The 18,440-nt window shown below is 39.3% G+C and overlaps 1 pseudogene; it reads left to right on the forward strand.

The window, feature by feature from the left end:
• Positions 1–11,908, forward strand: part of LOC148041221 (transcription factor TGA2-like) — a 36,209-nt pseudogene extending 24,301 nt beyond the window's left edge.
• The last annotated feature ends 6,532 nt before the right edge of the window (positions 11,909–18,440 follow it).

Below are 18,440 nucleotides of genomic sequence, written 5' to 3' on the forward strand. Positions count from 1 at the left end.
AGCAAAGTACATGGCCACATTGACCAAGTATATATCATGGCCATGACATCCATCTTATTGCAAAGCTCATGATTATATTAGTGAGAAAAAAGCATATTGCACCAATGGATTAAATAGAAACTCCACACACTAACATCATATTCCCTACTGTCCAAATGAGCAACAAGAGCAAACATTCAAAGTGCATGGCAAGAAAACCACACAATCATATATACCCCATCATGAAAATTAGATAGCCATATTAAAAAGGAAAGCACATTACCAAGTGCATGACCATATTGGTCATGGAAGTGCACATGGGAAAAAATAACCACCAAGGCAAAGCGTGTAGCCATATTGAGAAAAAGCTAAATTGCATTGCCCAAAACATGTGGCTATAGAAAATAAAGCAAACTACATTGCTAGTTGTATGATGAAATATTATCACCTTTCAAACTAGCACTAAACTTATAAACTTCATGTCTTAACACAAAAATATAAGTACCAAGAATTCTAGTGATTGCCAACTATTGTAGCTAGCTCTATGTGGAAGCTTGCAACATGATAGATGGGAAGCTACTTTTAGGTTCACTATGAGGTGACTTGAATAACAAGAAGGCTACACCTAAATAGCCTTACAAGGGTGGAAGTATATTACCTTTACAAAGAACTAGTGCTCCAAAACAAAGAAATCCTCATTGGATATTCTCATTTTATTAGGGTTTGAAGTTGAGAAATTCCATAGAAAAGTATCGATGGGAGCATATCAAATTCTCACCAATCTCAAAGGTAGGTGAAATAATTCAAACAATGTAGAAACTCTTGCAAATTCTCAATGGAACATTGAAAGTGCATCATAATAAAAGGAAAACACAAGAGGAGTTAAGATTGGAAAATTTTTGAATTTATCTTTTGAGAAAAAATAAGAAAGCTAAAAGAAAAGCATGCTTTTTGTGCTAAGAACATGCTCAACAAGGCCAATATTAAAATAGAGTACTATAAAAAGCAAGGAGGGGAGGAAAGCATGTTGAGCTATTCTCTCATATACATCTTAAACCTTCCATGTTGGGTAAAAAACCATAGGTTTGAATCTCTACAAGAGAGGCTGAACCCCTAGAGGATCTTAATGTACTCTCCATGAGGATTTCAATCATGCTATGCATTTGGCAATTCAAAAATTATGATGTGTACAATCTTGTGTAGCAACTTCTCCTATAGGCACCTATTTGGCTAGTATCATCTTGTGGTTATAACAAACATCAAGTGTAATATCCATGACAAGTCTATTTATGCTACTCTCTAATCCCTCCTAACTTGCTCTAGTCCTTATTCCTATAAGTCAAGCCTTAGAGGTAATTCAAAGCTCCCAAAAATCTTGGAACAACTCAAGAAAATTCATGAGCACTATCATATCCCTTCTCTACCCTTAGAAATAATAGACACATGAATTTTTAGCAAGACCATTCATATATACTTGTGAAGATCATATCCCAATGACTATATTTATGGCCCCAAAAAACATTATTACAAATATTTTAAAATTACTCTATGAAATTATCATTTTGTCTAATTATAACAAATATTTTGAAATTATTCTCTAAAATTATTATTTTTCATGGAACAATTGGACAAAATTTTTATCATTGTAGTTCAAGCCATTGGCATTTCCATCCCAATATGCCTTAGCATCCTATAAGATGCCAAAATACTCACTAGTGGGTTGGGATCCCATGATCTTTTAGGAGATAGGTGTTTTTGATTACATGATGGCTTGAGAAGGCAAAAGGCCAAGTGACCCTATTATATAGGATACCTGTAATGCTGAGGAAAGCTTATCATGGCTCTAAGTTAATAAGTTCCCTACTTTGTGTTGTTGACAGAAGTAGTGTAATCACATACAACCCAATCTTATGGGGTTGGAAGCTCATATCCTAGGCTAGACAATTGTTTTCTCTGTAGTAGGGAGATGGATTTTATACTACTTCATGGAATGGTGTTTTTATATATTATCTTTTGTGCAATAGAATGTTGTTTTCCAAAGTGTTTGTCATGTGCTAGATGTTGTGTTAATGGACCCTATGTAACATGATAATAAAAGGAAGCTACTTTTTTATGTTGTAATAGTATGGTACCTTTGCTAATTAGATAAGTAAAATAAATCCCATCAAGGAACGTGAGAATACCTCAATCATGATGACCAATCATCTATGGCTAGATGGACCTAATAATTTGGGTAGCTTTTCTAAACATTAGATGGAGTTATTAATACATGATCCTCCAAATTCAGTAGGATATATATGAGGCTCAACTTCATTTTTGGGGGGCTAATGTGAGATGATGCCTTATCGGCAAGGGGATTGACATTTTATTATCTTCCACTTCTCACTCTCTTTGAACCAAGTGCCAAGGTCATTCACCTTCTTATGTGCAACCAGATGGTGCGAAGCTGCAGAGCAAGAAGGATGCAGTTCTTGATGTATATGTTGATTGCCTCTAGATTGTTGCCTCCAAATTGCTGAGCTGTGCAACCTCATCCAGAGTTTGGAACGTACCATACATCCATAGGCTTGTTGACAACAAATTATTCAAAGGCAGCATAGGTTGGTTGTATCTTTTGAGAAACTCTGCTACAATCTTCACGCTCAAGGTGTGCCAGTGGGGCCAATATTGAATGAAGATCATTGTAACTTCAGTTATGCTTTTGCTTGTCTTAGACATTGTGGATTTATGGAGCTATTGTGACTTGTACATTTATAGTCTATCATTCCTTTGTCAACATGGTTGTAACGTGTCCCCTACTATCATCCAGGACACGTCTTAGCAGTCCATCGGAAAGGATGTCTAGAAAGCTCCGCCCGGCACTCCCATGGAATGTTACGGGTTTTGCGATCTAGTTCTTCCTGCGTCTGCTACATAGTGGAAGTATCCTGGCCGTTCCCACTTAGGATCGACCGGAATTAGGGTTTTCCTAATGGGTCATTAGCTAACAACAACTAGCGTTAGACCCGAGCGAACTACTTTACGCAGAAACGCCAGGTCCGAAGCGGATTCACGCTGCACTTGGTTCAAGGAGAATGGAAAACGAGAGGGATCCAAAGCTCAACCTCTCTGCCATAAGGCATAGTCCCATTCTGTTCCCCTAAAACAACATAAATTGGGTAAGACGTAACCCTAGGTCATCGTTCTCGTTATTCTTTTTTATGATGATGATCATTCCGCTGTTCTTCGAGATTTTTGAGAAAAGTTCCCGGCTAACCGGGACCACCCATCCATAGGATGGACCCATGGCCCATCCTCCACACTTTCCTCGGTTTGTTTTAGTTATATAATTATCTAACACATTAATTTGACATATAACAATCAGCTTCTTTAATTAACCTTGTTAAGCACTGGTTCCTTCACGTAATCTTATCACATGACATAGAAAAAAACAACATCAAGCAAGTTATTTTAACATTTCATCATTTTATCTTTGAAATACAAGGAGTTCGACCTGTAGGCTTGTCCATAATTTGCCAGAAGGCTAACCAGTAATCTCCAGGGATCACTATTCCAAGCTTCCGCTCGTCAACTAGTATGCGGGCCTCGATATCCAATCCCGAATCACGTTAGCCTCTTGTGTAGGACCCGGAAGGCGAGGGATTTATGGCCAGAGCCCCCCCTGGCACCCAAGCATCCTCCTACACCAAGTAGAGCTTAACGGAAAGACCTCTTGCAACGGGTTCGGTCCACGTTCCTGGCGCGGTCAACAACCCCCTTGGTTAGGGTTAGGCAGGCAGTCGGGGGTAACTGAAGCTGCCTCTCCCTTCAGGCCTTTAACCTGAAGTATAGGTACTTTTTTTAATTTGTAATTCATAATTCAAACAGAGCCCTAAAATCTCTAGCAAGCACAAACATTTCCATTAATCAACCCAGTTGTATGGCAAATTACTAAGGAAGTGTTCTTTCCTTTTTGAGTGTATCAGCAGTCGTTCTCAAGATGTCTTGTAACTTGGCAAGATCCCTTATATTCTGGTGTAGGGTATACCCAACTTGGTTAACCCTAAGGTACCTTAGATATGCTAGTTTCTATTTTACAACTTTCCTTATTTAGAAGGATATCCAAAACTACGTCTTTTTGCAAGATAACTTGCGTAAGGATCTGCCGTCCTTGATGAGGGTTTTTTTTTCCCTTTTCTCCTTGTGAATCAATCACAAAATGATTTCATACATGTTGCGCAAGTCCTGCGATGGAATAATCTGTTTAGATTCTTTAAGCTGACGTATGTCATGCCTAGGGTTTCTTCATTTAGGGACAAACCCTAGTTTCTTATCTTTATGAAATTATTGTCCTTACGGTAAGGAAAGTAGTCAAGTGTTTAGGGTATGAATGTTTCTATGTTTAGATTGGTTTGGTTAGCTTTTGGAAGGTAATCTTACTCGTCTTGTCACGGTTTTACTATCCTTGTGACAATTAACTTTCCCAATCAATACAGTTTAATTTGGCATATAGCATAATGCCAAGATGATACAAAGACGACAATACTTCTTGGGACAAAAAGGCCTAGCTGAGAAATTGGTGTATACACACTTTATTAGTCCCAAGTCCTCAAATAGCAGGGGAAAAGTGTTAATAGAGTGTCATCCAGCAATTCCCCATTACATTTTCTTTCCAAATGAGTTCGTATATCTAATTTTTATACTTGTTAATTCCTAACATTTAACTTCCGTTTTCTTTAAAGATGAACTCATGCCAAATAACAACAGTTGCCTTGCTAAGATGTGCAACTAGCAAAGATAACTCCCTAGTAATTTGAGCATCGAAAGAAACCTTTCATGAATTTAGCCATTTTACCATGATTCGTTGCGAAAGGAATAATACTAATGGTGCAAGATATAATTTCTACTCTTTAGGAATATTTTACTATAGTAAATGGTTAATCTTGCCTATAATTTTATAATGCTTGATGCAATTTGAAGAAAGCTAATTTGTATACATTGTCATTCATAAGCTAACTCCTTTGTTAAAAATAACTCGAACAAATATATCTATCCTTAACAATTTTTCTTTGCATGATTGACTTAAAACCGAATTAACACCAAGAAGAAAAACCTGGCTTTGAGGTGAGATATCCACATGGATACCGGGAGATGACCCTCCCGCAACTACACCTCTGACTTTCTTCGGCGGCATCGTAGTTCGAATGTGAGATAGCCTTTTCCTTTTTCTTCTTGGAATTCCACCGTCTTCTCCTTCCTTTTCTTTTACCTTTTCCCCACTCTTCCTCCTTCACTCCCTCTTTTCACTCCCTCTACTTCCCTCCCTATCTTTTATCTCACGACTATTTCTCCCTTACGGAATACCATACGAGGCCATGATGAAGAATTGGATTTTTAGGACATGGGAGTGTGTGGTCACCAGCTTGTTTGATAAAACTAAGAACACAAAGCTCAATTAAGAGAGCACTTGCACAAGAAGATCTAAAAAGTGAGTGAAGGAATTAATGCAAGGGAATGGAAGTCTGCAAGGTAGCCTACGGACAAAGTAGGCCTATGGGTGTGACTTGAATAGTCTAAAGAGCTATGAGGAGGGGAAAAGGGCAAGGGCTTAGGGGGGAAGATTAAAACCGGGAGGGGAAACAAGGGGGCTTAGGGGGGAAATTTTAAACCCAGAGGGGGGGGGGAGGTTATACCGGGAGGGGGGGAAACAAGGCTTTAGGGGGGAATTTAAAAAAACCCGGGAGGGGGGGGAAAACAAGGCCTTAAGGGGGATTTAAAAACCCGGGAGGGGGAAAAAAAGGGGGTTTAAAGAAAAACATAAGGGGGGGGGGGGGGGGGGGGGTGAAAGGGGGCTAAGAAGGTTCTTTTAGAAGCTTCCACCCAGGAAGCTTCTAAAGCTTCCACGTGGGGGGGAAAGCTTATTCAGCAGAACGGCGGGACTGGATGGACTGCGACAGTCGATGGTGATGTGGTGGAGGGAAGATGTCGGCGTGGCAGTGGCGATTCGTCTTGCTCCCTTCAGCTCGGAGATATGGCAGCGCTTCCCCTTGTCTTACTTGGCCTCTTCTCTCACAGCCTAGCCTCCTTCTGTACAGCGGCCCCCTCCCCTCGTTTAAATAGTGGAGGGAGGGGGATCTTCTCTTCTTGCGTGTCGACATGCATGTCCTCCCTCCCTCCATAGGCTCCACCAAGGAGCTTAAAGCTCCTTCTATTTCCCTCCCCCTCCAGCTCATCAGTCGGCTGGAGGGATAAGGGGGGAAATTTTTTATTTAAAAAATTCGATTAGTCCCAATTATTTACTCAATGCGGAATATTACAATGGTGGTCATTTAATTCACTTTCAAAGTTCATGTTTTGGAGGTAGATATATTTTTTGTCTTATGCTATTGAAGATTCTATCTTATCGAATACTTCTTTGAGCACACTTGATTTTTGAATTTAGGAACTTTGATGTCATCGAGACATGAGATGATCATTCAGCTTCAATCAGTGCAACAAACTTTGCTTGTGGTGGTTTCAATTTGCTGAGTGCTAGTGCAGACAAGTGGTTTCAATTACTCATCGCTACCATAATCACCAACCCTTTGCTTAGGAATTTGGATTTGAAGATGCAACATGGAGTAAGCAAGGGGTTTCCTATACCATTAAGAAGACACTTGGTCTCCCAATTCTTTACCAACAATAACTTACCAATATTGCGCAAGTAGAGAGGCAACTAGTAGATGTATTTGATGAAAGTGTATGAAAGTTTTCTAGAGCTATCTGGGGTTGTGACTAATGTGAGCAAAAGCAAGCTTATTTACCTAAGATTGAATGAGTTAGCAAAGTTGCTAAGGGATCTAGGCTTCCAAGTAGTAAAATTGGAGCTGTAGTTGCTTGATTCTAAAGAATTTGGGTGTTTTCAAGATTTTTAGCATGAGACCTTAATTACTAAGCATATGATGGAGGAATTTATTTGATTATCTTGTACATTATATATGTTGTGAGTCAAGTAACATGTAATAGTGACCAAAAATACATGCACAGGAAAGGACTAATTTTGGCATCATGAATACAGTGAGATTAATGAAGGTTGAAGATCCATAGCCTAGATTATCATATAAGACACTAGAAGTGAAGTAGGACTCTTGTTTCACCATGGAATATGCCTCCTAGCATCAATGATCCTAATGTGATTGAGTTGCTAGTCAATGTAGAATTCTCTCTCTTCTTGGTTACATGCTTTATATGCAAAGAACGTGGGTGCTTTGTAAAGGAATGGAGCTAAGAAGCGCCCAAGGAGAAAAGAGTGAAGATAAGGAAGAACTTCATGCAACATAGTCACAAAAGAAGTAAAAAGAAAAAAGCTCATAGATTGAGAAGGGTAAATCCAAGAAAACAAACAACCCTCAAAAGGAGGAACCCAAATCCTAGAGATGTCAAAGTTAAAGCAATATGGAAACATAGAAATTACTTTCATAAAATTTTCATAAAACCCAAATTACTTTCATAAAACTTTTCAAATCATAAGTCAGGTTGGAAAAACTTAAAGCTTGAAATGAATAATAGGGAAAGATTAAAAGATGGAGTGCCATCAATGTTATGCAAAAAATTAAAAGAGATATGTTCAGGATAATTATTAGGAATATTATTTGAGTCCTTGAATATTGATGAGTTAACTACACTTTTATAATAACATACCAACAATGGATCGTTAGGTTACTTGTTGAGATTTAAAGGTGCCAATGTCAACAACTTGTGCTTAGGCATGCCCTTATCAAGAGAGCATGCATGTGTTTGGGTTGGGGGCTATATATGCTAGTAAGTTTATAACACTCCTTTACGATTGTTCATATCTATCATAGGCCAAGTAACATGCATGTGTTTGGGTTGGGGACTTAATTACTAAGCATATGATGGAGGAATTCATTTGATTATCTTCTACATTATGTATGCTGTGAGCCAAGTGACATGCAATAGTGACCAAAAATACATGCACAGGAAAGGCCTAATTTTGGCATCATGAATCCAATGAGATTAATGAAGATTGAAGATCCATAGCCTAGATTATGGTATAAGACACTAGAAGTGAAGTAGGACTCTTGTTTCCCACATTGTAACTAGGGCAATGGCCAACAATTAGAGAGGGATGGTCAATGCCAACTTGAGTTGATCCAGACCACCTATAGGTGGATACACATGAATTTGTGTGTTATCTTAAAGATAACAACTAAAAACATTTAATGACGCCCTTTATGTAGTGATTAATGCTTGCAAATCTAAAGCCTAACATGCAATTATCTATATCTTTTTCTATCAAAATAGCTTGAAGAAATTCTAGTAAATGACTAAAGCATGTGTACAATTCTAGATCACTAGGAGGAGACTTAGCCTCATTGCATAAATTCATGTAATTCATTGTTCACCACATTGTCCTCTGAACATAGTCCCCTGGCATAGTCCTTTGAGCTTGGTTCATGCAGGCTATCTAGTACACTCCTCAACTTATCCTCTTGAGAAGTTTGGTACAAGTAGGTTGTGTGGTAATCCTCTTGAGAAGCTTGGTACAAGTAAGTTGTTTTGGGTTTCAATAAGCATCCATCTTAAGTAGTAGCTATGCCCTAGAATCTCATGTCAAGAAGCATATTAGACTCAACTTGGGAGTGTATTCCTCATGCACCCCTCATGCATCTGTAACATACTTTGCTTGATGGGAAATTAGGAGCACCTTGATATAAAGACTCAAAGAAGATATATTCAAGAAATATAAGACTTGAAAAGGAAGTCAAATGGTACAAAGGATCAAAACAATAAATTCAAAATACCTTATTCTCTATTTTCTTTATTTTAAATGCTAAGGAAAAATCATCATTAGGAGCATTGGGTAGGCCCAAAAAAAGATATTAGAGAATTCCAAAGCCATGGAGAAGAAAAGTCTCAGAAGATGGTTAGAAATTTTAAACTCATACGAAGAGGAATTCAAGGGGAAGTCATAGCTAGAGGTAAAAAGGTGATTCAAGCTAAGCACAAGAAACATTTGGAATTCAGGAAGAATGATGTGTTCCTCAAGCAACAGTAGATGGAGTGGAGATCCATCTTCCCTAGGGAACATTGGAAGATATGGCATAAATGCACTAGAAAAGTGTGGTCTAGTACTCCATAAACAAATTGAACACCCCTCTATGTAAGGTGTATATGCAAAGGATAAACATGAAGGAGAGGCCCAATAAGTTTATAAAAATCCATGTATGGTGTGTCATGTGCCATCAATCTTGGGAGTCAATTCTCCATGTTCTCTGGCATTGCCTTGCAAGCAGGCTTTGTCTAAAAGAACGTGACAGGGTGGATTACAATTGCAGGCCTCAATGTAGAGGTTATGATGAAGATGGCATTGTTTGGGGACAAAGGTGTATTGGATGAAGACATATTAAACCTATGGAATGCCATCAGGGCATTAACATTAGCACCATTTGGGCCAATAAGAATGATCAAATATGATCTACTATCTAGATAGACTATAAGAGAAGTTCTTGCAACATGTAGAAAGATGAGGAGGAGAGAGCATGTCTTCAAAGTGGGGGTACAAGCTCCTTAGAAAGACAAATTTTTGAAGCCTGTGGTAAGGCTTTTTGGAGCCCAATAGCATATTTTTCCATGAACCTCAAAATACTTTGTGATCGAACCTTCACATTAAAAGAAGGAAAGAGAGAATAGAGTTCTCTTTTGATTTTCGCAACAGCACGAGTATTCATTTAGACTGTGCATAATCGAGGGCTAACAATGGGGCAGGGGCTCTGCTACTACATGCATCCAACATCCAATGCCCGGCATCGCAATCCGTCGCATCGAGCATTAATCGATCCCATGGAAGCCTAGGACTCATGGCAGCTCACTCAGGTCTGGCTGCAATGGAAGGCCAAGGTGCAGGCCCTCCGGTTCGCCCTCGTCTCCAAGAGCCCTGATTCCCATGTCAGGCAGCTTGTGAAGGGCTGCGTGAGCATCTACAAAGCCTCCCACAAACCTCCCCCCACCATTGATGGATTGCTTGCAACTATTTCAGGTCAGGCTTCACACACTTTTTATTTGTTGCATTGCTTGTGGATTGCATTAACTTGTATTGAATTGTTCCATTGCGAGACTCTTAGGTCCATAAGCCCATACAACAAGAAGAATTCCTTCATTATTCCATTTTTCCCATAAGTCCATACGATAAGAAGCATTCCTTCACAATTCCATTTGTCCCCATGGCCTGCATTTCAGCAAATGAAAACTTAGAAATTTTCTGCAACACATCCTATGAAAGACAACATAATAAACATATAGCGATGGTTGTCCAGGAGAATTCCCTTACACAAATGTACTCTAAGCTAGCATTAAAAAAGCACTAATAATATTCTATTGGAATTGGATATTGCATGACTTACCTTCATTGCATTAGGGAGCCATGTACAGAGTACTTTCAGTACATAGTTGGTAGTCATTCTATCCAAACATGCACAGAATACTAATCTAAACACGCTCAATGGCTTACTTTCATTGCCTCAAGATGGGCTTATTGATTGCTCAAACCATTCAGACACTCTAGCTTGTTTCTCAAAGTTATTCTTAGCACATATTATTTCTCTTCTTTCCAAAACTCTCATCAGCTTGACTAATAGCTTGGTTTACACATATTGTGTCTAGTAAGTAAAACCTTCAAGCTAAAATGATAAATTTCAGAGAATCTATTGTATATACGTGTGTAGGTGATAGAGTGAGATTTGAATCCACTTTTGGGTGGCCAAGAAGAGAATGCAAGTATTCTTTGGCTTTACTGTGTTTGATTCTTTCTACTTGCCCCCACTAAATAGAGTTTTGTGTTGAGGCATGTTTTCTGGTATTGGTTAAAGTTTTTTCCTACAGGGCGTCATTCCTCTACTCTTGAAGCAGCATTTATGTGGATAGGTGGTTGGAGGCCCACATCAGCTATAACACTCGTGTACTTGAAAATGGGTATTGATGTGCAAAAGCTTAATGGTTGCATAAGCCATGATGTGACATGCCTGTTGTCAAAGACACAGTTAGCTTCAATGGATGCTTTGTAGCATTACATGCACCAGGCAGAGATGGAGCTTTCAAATCAACTAGCAACCATGCAGGTGAACCTTTGCTTCTTGAGTTTTCTGTTGCAATTTATCATGTTTCTGCCAAGCCATTTTGAAGCTGTCTGCCATGGTCTGGCATGATGCGCACAAGAACTTTTCAACAAATTCTCACTATACTTCCCACATTGTGAATTACAACAACATCATGAGCTTCTGCAAGGGAGGGACCACATACCTAGCTCGGTGTGGTTGCTCCTTGCCCCCGACCAGGTATGTGGTCCCTCCCTCACAGAAGCTCATGATGTTGAATACTATAAGTAAAAACAAGGGAAAAGATCCCCTTTTCCCAGTGACATGGGAAAGTGTCTAAAGCTACTTGTGATTCATAATATTCTGGCTTTTCTAGGTTTGCTGAGCCTGACTACTGCTTTGGGTTCTTTCAGATGCTTATTGCAGATCAAAGCATGAAAGAAGCCATAGGGATTGGGAGCTCTTCTTTCATCATGTCACACAACATAGTGCAAGGACAACAATTAATGGAGTCAAAGCTTGAAACTTTGAGTTCGCTGTTAAAGCGATCAAACTCTCTCATGCTGCATACCCTCCAAGAGCTACAAAACCTGCTGACCCCAGTACAGGCAACCCATTGCACACTTGCAGCCTTTGAGCTGGTTTTTGCTTTGAAAACATTGGACCTAAAGACCAAATCAAAGATGGAGGATGATAGAGAGAACCACCAAGTATTTTCTATGTCTCCTCCCTATTCTCCAGATGCTGCTTTTGCAGACCACCTTATTGCCAAGGAAAATATCATGTTGATGGAAGAGAATCACCAGTGGCTTATTGCAAAGAAGCCACATTACTTGATGGAATCAAACACACATTAGCTGACTATGAAGAAACCATCTTACCTGATGACCAAGTATATACTTCAGCTGGTGTAGAAGAAAATGCATGTACCTGTGAAGGTGAAGACAGGAGAGGGACAGAGCATGTAGATTCGTTGAGTTCCATAGCTTGCAGTAAGCATGCATAAGTCCAGATTATAAGCTTGTGCATGGATGAGCTATCATGGGCTGCCATGTGTTTCAATTTTTTCCTTTTTACCAACCCCTGTTCCGACAGATGATTCTTAAGTTATTAATTTTTGAAGTAATTCCCGTGAATTGGACAGTTTTCCATATGAACGCATCATTATTGCTTTGGAACCCTGATATGATGTGTCAGGCCTATTCTACCCCTTCCCCCTAATATTTTTCCTTTTTACTTCGTGTCATTTCGATGCACGGTTCATCCGTTATTAATTTTTGCGGGTTTTCGAGTCTTTTTAGTGCTTATTTTTCACATTTTTCCATGTGAACCTACCCTATTTTCACCGGAATTCCAGCTTGATTTGACAGCCGTGTCCTGCCAGCCTTTCCCCCACTTTTTCCTTTTCCGTTCCCCCTCTTCTGACTATCGGATTTTAGTTATTAATTTTTTCGAGTGTTATTGAATGCATTTTTTATGTTTTTTCCACGTGAACCCATCCTAATTTTTCCCAAACTGAGTTTTGATGTGCCAGCCCTGTGAATTCTTTTTTTTTGGGCATTTTGTCTTTTAATCGCTTGCTATTCTGAAGCACGGTTTTTCGCGTATTAATTTTCGAGTCCATTTTCGGGCCCATTTTTGGGGATTTTTTCCACGTGAACGCGTTCTATCTCACTTGGAACTATGTTTTCTCATGATAGGTTGTCGGACACATTGTTCTACACACATTTCCTTCTTTTCGTACTTCATTCGGATACACGGATTTTTCGATATTAATGCCCGTATGTGTTTTCGGGTTTGTTTTTTGTGTTTTTTCCATGTGAACACCCTGATTTTGTCTCGGAACCCGTGTCGCATGTTTCCGACATTTTTCCCTCATCTTCCGACACATTTTTCCTTTTTACGGATTTTTGATCCGACAAACGGTTTGGATTTTATTAATTTTTCTTCATTTTTCCTATTAACCACGTTTCTCGCCTCGCGCGTGAATGTACTTGTTTTTGGTTTTATACACCTCGAGACACCCCCATGGCGTCCGCGGCTAGCGCGTCCCCGTCCCTGCCTGTTTGACCCCGTCATTGCAAAATTTTTTTACCCCTACCCGCGCATGCACACGGGCCGAGGATGTGTTCTTCTATTTTATTATTTCTTTTATTTTTCTTTTTTTCATTATTTTAAAAGAAAATACACACACAATTTTTTTTAAAAAAAATCAAATGAACAGAAAGAAAACCAAGCATTAAAAAAACCAAAAAAAAAGAAAAGAAGAAGAAGAAGAAACAAAAAGAAAGAAAAACAAAAAGGAAAAAACAAAATAACAAGAAAAAAAGAAAATGCATTATTTTTATTTTTATTTTTTATTTTTTAAAACAAAAAAAAAAGAAATTTCTTACCTGTCCGTTGCGCGCGTCTCCTCCCTGCTCCTTCCCCTTCCTCTTCTTTCCTCCCTCCTTCTTCCTCCCCTTTCTCTCCTGCTCCTTCTCCTCCTCCCTTTCTCCTTCTCCTTCCCCTTCTCTTCTCCTTCTCCCCCTTTCTTCATGTCTCCTCCTCCTCCTCTCTCTCCCTCGCCGTCGCTCGTGGCCGCCTTCCTACTGCCTTGGCCACTGCCAGACTCCCTCGCTCCGGCCGCCCTCCTGCTGCCTCGGTTGCCGCCAGACTCCCTCGCTCCGACCGCCCTCTAGCTGCCTCGGCCACCACTAGACTCCCGCGCTCTGATCGCCTGCTGCCTCGCGCCGCCGCCTGGACATCGGAGCCGCCCTCGTCCCATGTCGACCTTGACTGCACCTTTGCCGCCTGACGCCAGCACCGAGCCGCTGTCCGCCTCAACCGCGCCTCCACCTCCCCTTCCTTGGCTGCCTTCGCCTCAGCTTCCATCACCCTTCTCCACCAGTAGCTCCTCCTCCTCCCCCCTCCTCCTCCTCCTCCTCCCCCCACCACCTCACCTCACTGCCAGGTTAGAAACTAACTTAACTTAAGTTAAACTAACCTAACTTAAGTTAAACTAACCTACCTTAAGTTACACTAACCTAACTTTAGTTCAATTAACCTACCTTTAGTTAACTTCACCCCACTACAGTTAACCTATCTAACCTTAGTTAGTCCCCACTAACCTAACTAGGGTTGGTCCCAACTAACCTAACTAGGGTTAGGTCCCAACTAACCTAACTGTAGTTAGTATCACTAACCTCACTCAGGTTAGTTTCACCCCCCACTAACCTAACTTAGGGTTAGTTGGCCCCAGTTAATTGACCCTAGTTAGTTACCCCCACTGACTTTACCCCTAGTTAGTTTCCACCTTTACTAACTTCACCCTGGTTAGTTAGGACTTGACTAACCAACCTAGACTAACTTAATTGACCTACCTAGCCTAGACTAACTCAGACTAACCTAATCAACCTTGACTAACCTAGCTAGACCAGACTTGACTTACCTTGACTTAACTGACTTACTTAGACTAACCTGACTTAGTTTACTTGACTTGACCTTATTTACCCAACTAACCTAATTTACATCATTTAATTGATTTAGTTAATTTTAAAATTTCATTTAAATTTAGAAAAATTATCGAAAAATTTCTAAAAATATCCCCTATTTTTGTAATTATTTGGGATATTTGTCAGGTGGAAATTAAACCAAATAAATTGTATAAATTTTAATTTTGAAAATTCATTCAAATTTACATAAAAAATGAATAAAATTCATTACAAAGTAGTAAAAATACAAAAATACATTCAAAAAATCTCACGAAATTCCACACACCCCTTTGTCCTTTTTCTACTAAATTTTCACTTAATTTTTCTTTTATAAAAGGCAAAAATGTTTTTTGAAGCACCAAAATCATCATAAAAATTCATTTAAATCCTACAAATCATCTACAACTCCTGATTGAATTAATAGAAATTGTGGACATTTCCTACATGGCTATAATTCTATTTTTCTATATATCTTGATTTAATTATTATTATTATTAAAAATAAAATAAAACAAAAACAAATAAATCAAACTAAACAATAAATACAAACCAAACACAATACAAAATTAAAAAACAAATTAAAAATAAAATACAAATCAATAAAAACACTAAGGTTTTCTATTTTTTGTTCAGTTAGTGGTCTTTGATTTTGTTTGACTCGATTCATTGCTTTTGGGGGACTCCTCCGTGCGCCTCCAGGCCATTGCATACACACCCCTACCAGGTATTTATTTTTTTAGCTTTCTTTATTTTCATTACCCCCTTAATCACAATTAATTGCTAAAATAAACTATTTATTCACCCATATTTTTCACGCGCATTCGCGCCCAATACACAATTTAATAATTTTGAAATCAACCAGCCGTTCACTTTGCACGTACTACGTGCACTTAAGAGGCACCTTAATTTTTAATAAAAATGAACCAACTATCCGAAGAAGCACGCGCTGGCAAAAAAGCGCTCCACATCACTATTAATTTTTAATTAAGGAATTTGCATTTAGTGACTCAGTTTGGGAATCATAGTCCAGGTTGTGATAAAGTACCATTTCATCATAATAATTTGTAATTAAAATTTTAAAAAGGAACCGTCGTTTTTTTATTAAGATTTATAACCTAATAAAATGTCACCCATTGTTAATAATTTCTTAAAATGAACCCTTCATTAAACTAATTCTCCCTCATTGCACTTTTTTTCCCTTTTTAATAAACCCGCTTCGTGGAATGGACGCGTAAAGGTCTTTTAGTTGACACTGATGGTCAAGGTTATGGTCAAGTCTTGATGTACATTTTTTTGGTCGTCTGATTTGTCTACGTGTTACGATTACGGATGCGGTGTGAAGTTCTTTCTTTCTTGCCTGATACGGGGATTTGAGTGCATGTTTGTTGCATCACATGAAGTTTTCGATCGCATATGTATAGAGGTCATGTCGAATTTTTTCTAGGATGTGTATTGTCAGGGGTGGTAAATGGATTAGCTACGTCTATGTATGTGTGTCATTCTTTTTTATTGATTCCTTTTTGATAGCCCTTTGGTTGTTTTGCAGGCATTCTTTGTGATTGTCTATATTGTGGTGTGTGTGTTTTCCATTTGAATGGCGCCTCACGCTCCTCCTCCTATCCAGTATGTCCCACTGATTAGTAGGGATTACTCTTCCCTACTGACTTTTGAGCCTATCGCGAAAGTCGGACTTGCGACTTTCGTGGCTGCCTCATTTTCCTTGATTCTAGATGATCCATCCATGTGTGATGAGTTCCTTGCTTCATACAGCAAGAAGTCGGGATTGGTTCATGGTGCTTCCATGACATTGACACCCCGAGGGTTAGGGAAGGCTCTGTCTCTTCCCTACAAAAGAAGAGCCCTTTCTTATAGCTACACAACTATTCTCCAATTATGAGATTTTGAAGCTGTTACAGAAGCAGACCAAGGAAATTCTAGATGTTAAGAAAGTAATTAACACTTCAGGAGTTTCCTTTTCCATGATCACTGATCCTGTGTGAAAGTTGGTCTGCCAGTTCCTCCAAGACAGGTTTATGCATGCCAAAACGCCATCCCATTACTTGTTCAAAGAGCTTTTTACAGCTTCTAGGATGGTGTTGAAAGGAGTGGCTATTGATTGGAGCACTTACCTACTCACAAAGATGGATCAACATTTCCTCAAAGTAACCAGGGGCAATGTTACAAATGTTACCTATGGATCCTACCTGTATGCTTTCTTGACATATTCAGGCTTAAAGAAGGGTATACTTCCACCTCCTCCCTTTGATCCAGTACCTCCCCCTCCACCTTCAAAAGAGTCAGAACCTATTGATATAGAGAATCTGGATTCTCCTCCTCCCCTGGTCATTCATCGCAAACTCTTGAAGCGTATAGCAGATAAAGCTCCTTCAGTTCGTCCTTCAGTTACAATTCCTGCTACATCTAGCAGTGACCTCCCTGCTTATCTCACATGTAACAACCTGTTCAGGGCACATAGAGAGGGTTCCTTGGGCATATCAGTCCCTTCATTGAACAGTTTAGTATCGGGAGATGCCATTCCATTTCTTTGTAAAGACATCTAGAGCTCGGTTGAACTTTTTGACAGCCTGTGTTCAAGAGCTGTATGCTTCCTTTTATGAAGAACTAATGTAGTCCAAAGACTAGTTGCATATAAGGCAGCATCAGAATTAGCCTCTGCCAAAGACACACTAGCAAATTTGTTAAAGCAGATGGAGCAAAAAACCCAAATGATTGAGACCCAAAGAGAAGAGATATCTTCTTTAAAGATTCAGTTAACAGAAGCTCAATCAGAGGTCACTAAAATCTCAGAGAAGCAAGAGAGTATGTCCAAAGAAGCTCAAGAGTTTCAGACTCTTTTAGATGCAAAACTCTCAGCCTTACAGACTGCTCATGACACAGTGGAATCACAAGTTTCCTAAATCAAGCAGTTGCAAGACCAACTGGCACAGTCATGGTCTGTTCCTCCAAGCCCTAATGTTCCTTTGATCCTTTCTCTCTCAAAGCAGGGCTTGGCAGTTCTCCAGAGACAGGCTACGTTGTGTCCTTTATTTCAAGATAAAGTGAAAAGATTGCAATCCAGGATGGATCTACTATGGTCTACATTTGAGCATTTCCAGGAATATGTTCCTCCGGACCATTCTTTCTTTGTCCACTATCAATTGCAGAAGTTGGCCTTTTACATGAAGCTTTCAACGATGGATCTTCCTCTTCCAGAGGATAGTTGAAGTGGAGCTTGGTCTCCTGAGTTATTGACAGAAGTGGTCCGTATGGTGTTTGAAGATTCTGTGATGACGGATACCATGTTGCTGTCATATATGTATCTACGGGGAGATCTGTTGATTCCAGATGAAGTAGATATGGCCTGGTATGTGGGAGATGTAGTTTTACAAGTTGTTTTATATGTCAACTATTTGGAGTTGCGGATAGATGACATATTCTAGTGTTATCCCTCAAAAGTGGCCACTTGCCCTGATAATTCTTGGCACTCAATGATTGATTCTGTGATCTTGAATCAGCATCAGAACACAGCTTCTACATATGTACAGAGCACTAACCAACTGAGGATGGATCTCTTAGCTCACCTTTCCAAAAGCCATCCATTTGATTCAACCTTTTTTGATGCCTATCAGAGAAGATTTGTCTTAGGTCCTTCTATTCCTAGCCTACTGTACTATCAACAAATGGCTCATCCTTATGATACCTATCTTTCCCTTTATCAAACTAATTCAATAGCAATATTTTCCTCAAATTCCCATATTTACCTATTGCTCTTTTATCGAAGATAGAGTTTTTTCCCCTTCTCCACCATGCCCTTCTCAATCTATCCATGTACTTTCTACCTTTCCTATTTATCAATTGACACCCTTCCTAACTAATTTCCTAAAATTTTCAGCCACTCCTTCTTTAACTTATTCCTC

Source organism: Lygodium microphyllum, chromosome 1 (genome assembly GCF_053477565.2).
Source record: "Lygodium microphyllum isolate KBCC chromosome 1, Lygodium_microphyllum_v1.1.10, whole genome shotgun sequence".
Lineage (NCBI taxonomy): Eukaryota > Viridiplantae > Streptophyta > Polypodiopsida > Schizaeales > Lygodiaceae > Lygodium > Lygodium microphyllum.